This window comes from Rhamphochromis sp. 'chilingali' (genome assembly GCF_963969265.1).
Source record: "Rhamphochromis sp. 'chilingali' genome assembly, chromosome: 7".
Classification (NCBI taxonomy): Eukaryota; Metazoa; Chordata; class Actinopteri; order Cichliformes; family Cichlidae; genus Rhamphochromis; species Rhamphochromis sp. 'chilingali'.
The window spans coordinates 40597112-40608797 of NC_137934.1; positions in this window are offsets into that span (position 1 = coordinate 40597112).

The following is an 11686-nucleotide window of genomic DNA, read 5'->3' on the forward strand; positions in this document are numbered from 1 at the left end:
GACTGGGCTAAAAACACCACAGTACTTTGCAGGAAGGGCCAGAGTCGTCTCTATTTTCTGAGGCTGCTGAGGTCTTTCAATGACAATGATCAGGATTTTCTATGAGTCTGTTGTGGCCAGTGCGATCCTCTATGCTGTTGCATGCTGGGACAGCAGCTTGAGGGTCACAGACACCAACAGACTAAATAAACTGATCTCTAAGGCCAATAATGTTGTGGGGATGGAGCTGGGCTCCGTTAGGGTGGTGTAGATAAGGACAATGCTGGATAATACCTCCCACCCACTCCATGACGGGCTGGCTACTCACAGGAGCATGCTCAGTGAGAGACTGAGATTACCCATATTGCGACACAGGAAATCATTCCTGCCTGTGGATTATTAAAGTATTCTGATTCAGTAAAAAGGACTAGATGTTACAGTCCCTGATAAAGCATTGCTTTAGATGGAGAGACTCTTGAGGGATGGCTGTTATGAGGTAAGGCAGCCCAGAAACACATCGTTGTGTGCCTCAACTTTCAGTCTTTTACCCAGGCTAATCTGCCATTTTCCTTCCTTGGTTAGGTTTAGGGATTAGAGATCGATCTAGATTATCATTTAAAAATGTGGGACACATCATCAGTAGTAGACCTTGGATTCATCGAGTGTTTTGGCCATTATCACTAGTCACCCTCATCCAAGGAGGCCCTGCCAGGGTTGATCAGGCCCTGGAGTGTGTCACTGGTTTATGCTTCTTTCTTCTGTTTAGTTTCCTACAGGTTCCTTCTGATTCTGATTCTGATTTGATTAATCCAGGATGCAGTCTTCAACATCGGCTGCAGACTCACCCACCCCCACTGCTGCTGTTCTACCCCTGACACCTCAGCCACTTCACACGTCCTCCACACACCTGGCTCCTCCACACCTCCAACCACAGCACCCAACACAAGGCTCCAGCCTGTCTCTCTCAACTATCCAGGTTAGGAGGGAACTGATGAGGATTAAAGCCAACAAGGAAGCGGGTCCAGATGGTATCAGCTCAAAGGTTGTTAGGTCCTGTGCAGATCAACTGTGTGGGGTGATGGAGCGCATATCCAACCTGAGACTGGAGACAGTCCCACAGCTCTGAAAAACCTCTTGTGTGGTACTGGTGCCAAAGACTCCACGTCCCAAGGACCTCAACTGCTACAGGCCGGAGGCTCTGACATCCCACCTGATGAAGACCCTGGAGCGGTTGGTCCTGGCTCAGCTTCGGCGCCTAATAAGCTCATCACTGGACCCACTTCAGTTTGCCTACCAGCCTGGCATTGGAGCGGATGATGCCGTCATTCACCTCCTACATCGTTCCCTCTCTCACCTGGAGACCGCTGGAAGCACTGTGAGAATCATGTTCTTTGATTTCTCCAGTGCCTTCAACACCATTCTTCCCACAGTCCTGAAGGACAAGCTGGTGAACTCTGGAGTGGACCATCACCTCACTACCTGGATCCTGGACTACCTCACCGACCGACCACAGTATGTGAGGACTCAGGGCTGTGTGTCGGACAGGGTCGTCTGCAGTACGGGGGCCCACAGGGAACGGTTCTGGCTCCGTTCCTCTTCACCATCTACACTGCAGACTTCTCCCACAACTCCACCCAGTGCTTCCTGCAGAAGTTCTCTGATGACTCTGCAATAGTCACCTCATCACTGATGGGGACGACAAGGAGTACAGAGGACTGACCCGAGGCTTTGTGGCGACTTTGTAGCGAGCTCAAAGTATAAAACCAAGTGCTTAGCCATGGAGTCTGCCTTTACAGATATTTATGAAAGAAAGAATTCCTCTAAAGACAAAACTGAATTTGAGCATGGTGCTGTAATAAAATGCTGCGTTTGCAACCAATCACTGTTGCATTGCTTCTCTCCTGGGAATTCTTTGCCAACTGGAAGTGGTACTGGCATTGAAGAAGGTCGGGCTAAAATCAAAATGAAATGATCATTTAACGTCCTACACTGGGCTTTGAGTAAAATAAAGCTTACAGCTCTGTCTATTCTAAAATGATTTTTTAGTACCATTTACCCCGTCAATTTTCTTTTTAATCAAGATGAATCTGTCACATTACGCTACTCGGAGACTGTACTCAGTTACTCTCAATAAGATAAATAACTAAGTATACATGTAAAGCTCATGTAAATCTCATATTTCCTGTGGGTGGGCCCACCTTAGGGCCCCTGGGCTTGTCTATATCAGACCCACGCCCACGTGGCTCATTTCCTCCTATAGAATTGAAGGGATTGCCCCTGGTCTTTTTCCCCAGGAAGCTTCTGTTTCCTGAGCCGCTCCCACTCCACGAATAAACGGCATACTTCAGTGTCCACCCGCAGACTCTCATGTCGCTTGACTGACACACAGACAGGCTCCTACTTTCATTATAAATTGGCTGCATAGCAATCCTCTGTCTAAGGAGCTGTTCCCAGATCTGTGCACACATAACAGCACAACCTAGTCTCCTCCCTTTCCTTTTCCTCCTTTTCTAAAGTTTTACCCATTTGTCTGTTCATCCTTCCCTCCACCCTCCACCCATCCGTTTACTTCAGACACCATAAATAAGAGCAAACAATCTTTTAAGAATGGAAGAAGAATGAAGTTCAAGTTTGTCTGTGGCCTCTTTTCAAAATGCTAAATATGCTGCAGAGAAATGTGATGTTACATCCCAGTTTATCAAAGGACTAAAATACTGACGCTTTTTAAAAATAGTTTGCCTTCAGGATATTGGAATTCTAATCCATTTGAAGACATTAAACAATGAGTATTCCTCCTGCCACATCAGCTCTGATATAGAAAGAGAAGAAGTCAAAACTGGCAGCAAAGACACAGACAGAGGTAATGTTGAGGTTAGACCTCACAGCGTTAACAAAATGCCACATTAGAAAGTCTTTTTCAGCCTAACCGTGGTCTGTGTTTGCTGTCACATTGTAAGAAAATGAACATTATGCAAACTGTGATATAATTTTTTCATTTTGAGGAGAAAATGTTTCACCATGATCATCCATCCATCTTCAAATACAAAGCAGACTTTGATGAGAGTCAAGGTTTTTAATTTCAACTCAATTCAATAAACTTTATTGATCCCAAAGGGTGGCCCCGAAGGAAATTCGGTCTGAAGGAAATTGGGTGGTTTGACTGTCATCATCCACTGAAGTACAGATCTGGTCTCATCAGGAGCTACATTACAGAGGGAACACCATCCCCACAGACAGCGCTGACAGGAAGCAGAACAGCATCATATCAAACAGGACCTGAGTGAATGTGGTTACCCCAGCTGGATATTTGTCAAAGCTGGGAAGCTGCCTAAAGAATGCTCCAGACGATCCATGAGAGAAGAAGGATGACTGCTAAATGTGAACTTTCATGTGTCAAAAGTATCAGCCCAGCTGAGATGGATTTTTCTTTAATGCTGGATGTCTGTGGCTTTCAAACATACTCTAAACCAGAAACTGGTCCACCCCAGGAATCAGGTCTAACCGCACAGTGATACAGTGTATGCAGTTCAGCACCAACTGGATAGAAATTGAGGAAATCAAACAACAGCTGGGTCTATGCTGCAATAGAGAAGCAGTCCAGCTACACTGTGCAGTGACCACTCTTTCAGTGTTGTGCATGTTTGTGGACGACCTGGACAGAGAGGGAAGCTGTTTGAATGGGGAGTCAAGGAGGCCTTTTCCAGTCGGGTCCATAAATATTTGGACAGAGACCACTTTTTTTGCTACAAGATACATTTGTAAAAAAAAAGGTATTGTTAAAGAGCTGGATTCCCATTAAAACGTTTGAGAAACACATGGTGGTCATTCTGCGTGCTCATGGATCAGGTCAACACTTGGTGGTGTCACTCAGAGATGTGCCCATTTAGCAGCATCTGCAGATAAGTTCTATCTCACACTGAAGCATCTGTCCACAAGCTGGACCCCTGCTGTCGCTCATTCCTCCGAGGCTCCGCAGACTGATAGCGTCCTCTCAGACCTTGCATCTGGAGAATGTTCATTCAGGACAAACACACACACACATTCTCCATCCTTCCACTCCTTTTTTAGCTTATCCTACGTCAGCTCCTTCCTCCCTTTAACCCTCGACCCCTTGTCCTGCCCATCTATTCTGCAAGCAAAGATGTTTGCACGGTTTGTAGCTTAAAAGATCATCAAAGCTTTTCACAAATCACAGGAAGGACACATTTACCCAGAGCAGAACCCCCTGACACTAAATCTTTTCCAAAAAATCTTTTTCACACACACGCGGTTAATGTTAGGCATGCAGCTCCACTTGGTACCACGCTTCTGATAACAAGGTGTGGGGTGTTCTGCCTTGCATCATTACTCTCATACCTCCTCCCACACGAGACATCCTGTGCAGAGCAAAGAAACAAATAATGGAGAACATCTTCCTGATGAAAGCTTTGCAGTGCACACATCATCCCTCACCCTAATGAAAAATCTCTGAAGATGAAACTTAAGCAGATTGTAAAATGCTTACTGAGAGTCAAAACCTGCAGGAAGGACAGATAAACAAAGTAATTATGTTTAAACTCATTTTCAAAGACTGCTGTGCTCCTGAGAGATTCACTAAGCATTACTTGAAAGAGACCAGTTTGTGACAGAGATACTGCAGTTAGGAAAGTGTTAATATCATCAGACTGAAACAGCTCATAGATTCGTCACCACCTCACCCACACCGATGCAGGTCTATCAGCATTTACAGTTTTTTCTGATTGCTTAAGCACATTTTTTGTAACTATTGGCTAATTTTGCAAAACTCTTCACACAAATAAGAAAACCTGTCACCCAATCATCAAAACATTGTAGTTCTCTTGCAAAAGCAAACACAGCTAGATTAACTCTTCACACCTTCGTAAAAATGGTGTTTCCGTATCAAACAGTACACACAAGCCATCATCTACTAAGCACACAATGCGCCAACTGCACACTGATGGTATGAATACAAAACACATCTGGCTTTTGCTTCCTCTGTGCACAAGGTAGGCTATGTCAGTTTGAGCTCATACTTCTGTCATAGATCCATAAGCATAGAGGGATCCAAACTTCAAGTACTGGTGTTTATTCAAACACATCAAAACAACCACAAGTGTTTATTTCCAAGTATAGGATTATTTGCAGTCGCCATAATGACTATATGGGTTACTTGGTCTGCAGTGAACATGCTTCCTCTGCCCCAGCATCTGGTCATCTAGCAATTCTGTAAAGTAACAATTTCAGTATTTTTACATCAATGGTATTGGTGTGTTTCTCATTGGCATATGGCAGTGCTACAGATCTTAGTGCGAAGTGACTGTACTCACCGATTCTCATTTCAAGATGTCCTTATGGTGCTTGCTACAGTGTAGCGGCTCGAGTTAGGCTGGACCCGTTGGCCAGCTACCCTCAGGGTCATTCCACGGTTGATTACATGGTCCACTATTGTAGCTCTGATGTCATCAGCAATTCTATTTCTTACTCTTCCTACCCTTCCTCTCCCCCCTCCTCGTCTTCCTCTTGCTCCTCCTTGTCCTTGTCGTCCTCTTCATCCTACTTCTTCACCTCCACGTCCTCTTCCTCGGCCTCCTCTACTTCTCACTCTTTCTGCTCCCTCCATTGTACTCCGCACACACAGCTTACCTGTATTATAGTGCTTAGGCTGATTGCAAAGTGAACTAATTATCTAAAAAAGTTTTCACATGTGAAAGTGTGCCAGACAGTTGGCAAATTAGTGTTAATGATAGCCATACATGTGTATACTTTTGCTAGGAGTGTGTTGGAAATTTGGTAATTGAGTGTTGTGCAGTGAATTGTGCCTACAGTTTTGCAAAGTGTGTGTTACAAAATTGCAAACTGAGTGCAAAGCAGTTTTTGTGCTTTTAGTTTTGCAAACTCAGTGAGTGGTTTTGCTATAAGTCTGAATAGTTTTAGAGATTGTGCTACAGGAATCACAGTTAGGGTTTAAGCATTCAGAAAAAACTGTAATCATTGAAAGCATGAGGTACTGGCTGTGTACATTCCAGCCAGCGTATGTCTCATCTGTAAACACGAATGCACTGACTGGTTCTTAGATCCTGCTTTTCTGCTGTCTGCACTCAAAGTGCTCACACTCTAGGTGCTAAGGCCTGTTTTTAATCAAAGAAAACAACTGAGAACTTGAAAATAATTACAGAATTAATAATTAATGATTTAGTGAATTAAAAATAAATATGATTTTTGCCATTGCCAGTATGATTGCATGGGATGCAGACCCCATCTCAGTGGTGTCCAATGTCCTTTGCACTGTGCTGCTCTTCATAATCACATAGATTCCTCTTTGACCTGGCTTATGGAGAATGTTCCTTTAGGACACAGACAAAGACAGAAACCTGAAAATGATACGTCAGCTGACCTTTGGCTTGACGTGGGATGTAAACTTCCCTTTCCTGGTTTGGACTTATGTGTGACCCAGTCGTCTATCATAACCAGGCCAGTGTGCCAGCTTTGTCACGTTTGTGAGTCCTGAAGGCCAAACTCTCCACAGGCTGGTAGAAAGTCAGTGAGTCCTAGAAGACTCTACAGAGTCAAAGGCTGCAGAAATACCAGACACAACATTTTGGTTTCTTTTGAATTTCTGTTTGTTTGGGTTTTTCAATCAGTTTTGATCCAAACTGAAAAATAAATACATCAATAAATAAATAACCTGGAAATCTGTCCCCTGAGTTCTTGTAGTTCTTGTCCCTTCACTGTATTCACTTTATTACACAGAATATGTTCTTTTAAAACAGGAAGTTGCAGAAACTCGGAGTCCAGGGAGGCCACCATCTGCAGCACGCATTTCTTAAGGTTACACAGTATTTCTGTATGTTTCAGGCCAAAATATGTAAAAATAAAATATGTAACATCACCACAAGCCCAACACAGTTTTTACAGTTTTTCTCAAATGCTAAAACACATGTCACAAACGTTACCACCAGGTCCCCCAATGTCCAAACACAACACCCTTCTCTAAAGCTACATAAACACAACCACACCTTCCCACTGCAAAACTCAAACTCCTGCATGTACGTACACTACTGTAACACAACTCAATGCAAAAACAGAATCTATTGCACACAACAGTAATCTTGAAAACATGAACAGGGTGTGAAGTTTTTTTATTTACGTTATTCACACCACACACACCACAATCACTGTGCGGCATCATGTCGCTGAGCTGTTGCTCGCATCTCGTCCGTAATGATGGTGCGAGGTTGTCTTGCTCTCCCTCCTGGACCTTCTCCTCTCCCATGTTGGCCTTCTCCTCTTCCTCGTTGGTCGCTCCTCTTCCTCCTCTCATTTGAACTCCTCTTCCTCATTGGCCTGCTCCTCTTCTTCCAGGGCCAGCTCTTCTCCCTCCTCTGCATCAAATTCCTCTTCCCCTGACTCTGCCTTCATCCATTGTGTTTGTTTGGAACCTTCAGCATACTGTGCACTCTGAACTTGCTTTTACATGTGGGTACAGCATTAGCAACAAGTGTCTTCAATTTTGAGTCATTGTGTGTAGTGACTGACGCCAGGTGTGTTCCCTGTGTTCAAAGATTGGTGACTGTGGCAAGCATTTTGCATCACATGGGCTTTCATTTGAGAATATGAGCAGAGTTGTTTTGCAACATGTGTTTTAGCAAGGAAAAATGTGTTTAGATTTATGAGTACAGAGGGTTGTGTTTTGTGACTTGTGTCTTCATGTGACATGTGTTTATGGTACTGGAATATGGTGGCTACATTTAGTAAATGTGTTTAGACTACTGGTCATTTGGGTTACAGGATTGGCTTTTGTGTTTTAACATTTGAGAAAAACTGTAATGCTTTGTGATAGACCGGTGACCTGTCCTGTACCCACCTCTCACTCTATGACAGCAGAGATAAGCTCCAGAGACACACACACATTCACACACACAGCCAGTTTGGATGTGTGTGTTTAGACTGTGGTTTGAAGCAGACATCACTCACTTATAAAGAAGTCCAAAGATGTCTGTTACATGGATGGATCTCATCATGGCATACAGTATGGTCTCTTTATAATATCAACTATAAGATTATAAACTTACCATGAAAAAGAACAGCTGTTTGAATCCTGCTCTATTCATGTAAGAGTACCCGCAGTCCAAGGACACGCAGGTACACACAGTGTTGGGCAAGTTACTTGAAAAAAGTAATTAGTAACTAATTACTGTTTACATCGCCAAAAAAGTGATCCCATTACTTATTTTCAAAAGTAATTAGTTTCTTAGTTACACAGATTTGAAGTTTCATTTTTTGCTGTAGTAAGAAGTTTTCTTCCCACGCAGAGTGTGGATGCTAATGTTTTTGTCTAAAATTCAAAGTAATGTTAGTACTTCCAAGCTTTAAACGCTGCATGGTCATACTCTCTCCTGTGCTCCATATTATCCATTGTTGGTCTGCACGCGTTTGTTGCTGCCACGGACGTCGCACACTCGTGTCATGAGACACTCTCACAAACAAAATCACAACGGTTTAGTAACACAGTGTGCTTACAAGAAAGCAACAGTAATCTAATTACTTATTTGCAATAGTAATCCCTTAAATTACTCATTACCTGACAAAAGTAATCAGATTACAGTAATGCGTTACTTCTCTCGCCCCAACCAATCACAGCAGATGGCCCCGCCCCTCCCTGAGCCTGGTTCTGCTGGAGGTTTCTTCCTGTTAAAAGGGAGTTTTTCCTTCCCACTGTCGCCAAAGTGCTTGTTCACAAGGGGTCATATGATTGTTGGTTTCTTCTCTGTATCTATTATTGTAGGATCTACTGTACATTATAAAGCGCCTTGAGGCGACTGTTGTTGTGATTTGGCGCTGTGTAAATAAATTGAATTGAAATTACTTGTAACGTGTTACTGCCCAGCTCTGGGTGCAGACATATTGCTTAAAGAAAGTTTTTTATTTCACTCCAAAAGTAAAAGAGAACTGTGACCTAAACAGAATGTGAAAGCCTGCGTAACAAAACAAGAACAAATCAGCAGCATGTATCAGAGGAGCTGGTCACTGGGACCATAAGCAAACCCATTTACCCTCTATTTCAACCAGCCTCAACCCCAGTGTCCACTCTTTCTGACACAGGAAGGAAACCGTGTCCTCATCACTTGATGATCATTGCCAGATCTTTTTGTCAGTGGCACGGCTGTGAATAGGACAATCCACCAAAGTGAAGGGGGCGGGGTGATTTGCTATCCTCTGTGGTTGGGAAAGAAACGTTTCATCATCACCAGAGCATCTGGATCGTCTCACTCTAGGAGTCCAGGAATGGTTTTTGCTTTGATTTTGTCATTGACTTGATTTATTTTAGGTAAAACTATGGATGGAAAATGTTACATAAAACAATTATCAGGAAAAATAAACTGGCTGTGAGGGGGTCGCTGCACTTTTCCAAGCCTGTGAAAGTGTTTCGTTTTGCCTACTTGCGTAATCAGGTGCTTCTGTGATTAATTTCCTTTTCCTCATATTTTTTACTGATTAAAATTTAGCTCACACACCTTATCTGCTCAAGAAAAAGCAATGAGAAACATGTCCAGAGAGCATTGGTAAACAATCAATCTGCTCAAAGGTGATGCAAAGAATGCCTTAAATCACGGGGAGGATTAGCATCTTATCTCCCTGTGAATGGTACCATGTCTCAAGAGAATGTCAGAAAGCTACATGATAGCCCTGGAGAGAAGCAGGGAGCAGCACCGAGGTGGGAGGTTTGAGCCTGGTGAGGGGGACACCAGGGGGGCAAAAGGGGATGTGTGAGAGGGATGCTATGCAAGATGCAGGGGAGTGTGTATGTGTGTGAGGGGAGTGGATGGTAGGGTGGGGGTATGAATCAGACTGTGAGTGTTTAAAGGAGACCCAGAAGGTGCTGAGGAGGTTACTGGTGGGGAGTTGTGGGGAGGAGAGCAAGGGGAGTGTAAGGAAAAATGTACGCTCACATTCCTGGAATGCCCACCTCATTGTAGCAGGCTAATGAGGCAAGGGAGGGAGCGAATGGTGCTGCTCCAAGCCCGGAGACAGGACAAAACGTGGAGAGTGGCGGACGGCACAGGGCGTCTGAGCTCACGGCGAAGGAATTCCAAACACCGGACATGAGAGCGCGGGCTCCATGCCAGCATCTCTCACCCTGGGATTTAGCAAAGCTGGGCTGCTCTGCAAAATCACACATCATCACAAGCAAACAAACACATTTGATTCACAAGTGTTTCTTTTTCTCTTAGCAGAGCAGCAGAACATCCAGAGGCTGTCTGCACACTGAAGGAGGCAGGGATGGTGGAGACAGAGGGCTTTCACTGACTCCCTGAGTGGAAATGCCACTGGAGAAAGTTACAGTTTTTCTCAAATGCTAAAACACATGTCACAAACGTTACCACCAGGTCCCCCAATGTCCAAACACAACACCCTTCTCTAAAGCTACATAAACACAACCACACCTTCCCACTGCAAAACTCAAACTCCCACACCAAGAGAGCAGCTCGAAGCTGTCAAAACTGTAAACACTATACACAGCATTACACACTACAGCAAAACAATTGAAAACACAATGCTCAATTTGTGAGAAGGTTCTTTGTTTCATAACTGCCAATGCATATTTTAGAAACTATACAGTAACGGATCGTCGTAGATCCCTGCAGAGGATTAGGCATTTAGATTTGTGAGTTTCATATGAGTAGTATAAATCTATGGAAAATCCTGCATGTACGTACACTACTGTAACACAACTCAATGCAAAAACAGAATCTATTGCACACAACAGTAATCTTGAAAACATGAACAGGGTGTGAAGTTTTTTTATTTACGTTATTCACACCACACACACCACAATCACTGTGCGGCATCATGTCGCTGAGCTGTTGCTCGCATCTCGTCCGTAATGATGGTGCGAGGTTGTCTTGCTCTCCCTCCTGGACCTTCTCCTCTCCCATGTTGGCCTTCTCCTCTTCCTCGTTGGTCGCTCCTCTTCCTCCTCTCATTTGAACTCCTCTTCCTCATTGGCCTGCTCCTCTTCTTCCAGGGCCAGCTCTTCTCCCTCCTCTGCATCAAATTCCTCTTCCCCTGACTCTGCCTTCATCCATTGTGTTTGTTTGGAATCTTCAGCATACTGTGCACTCTGAACTTGCTTTTACATGTGGGTACAGCATTAGCAACAAGTGTCTTCAATTTTGAGTCATTGTGTGTAGTGACTGACGCCAGGTGTGTTCCCTGTGTTCAAAGATTGGTGACTGTGGCAAGCATTTTGCATCACATGGGCTTTCATTTGAGAATATGAGCAGAGTTGTTTTGCAACATGTGTTTTAGCAAGGAAAAATGTGTTTAGATTTATGAGTACAGAGGGTTGTGTTTTGTGAATTGTGTCTTCATGTGACATGTGTTTATGGTACTGGAATATGGTGGCTACATTTAGTAAATGTGTTTAGACTACTGGTCATTTGGGTTACAGGATTGGCTTTTGTGTTTTAGCATTTCAGCCCAGCAGATGAAAAGAGTCAGTTTTGTTCAAACTTTTATGGCAATATGTGTTAATATCTCAGTAAATATCACAGTTACAGTGAAGTTTAATGTCTGTCATAGCGTAACAGAAACAACATGGTACCCTCAATGCTTTATCTGGTTTTTGCAGTTCTCACACATCAGCAACAGTGTGGGCCTCCTCTGTTTTAAATGGGTTATGATCAGCAGTCTGCAGGGAACTGAA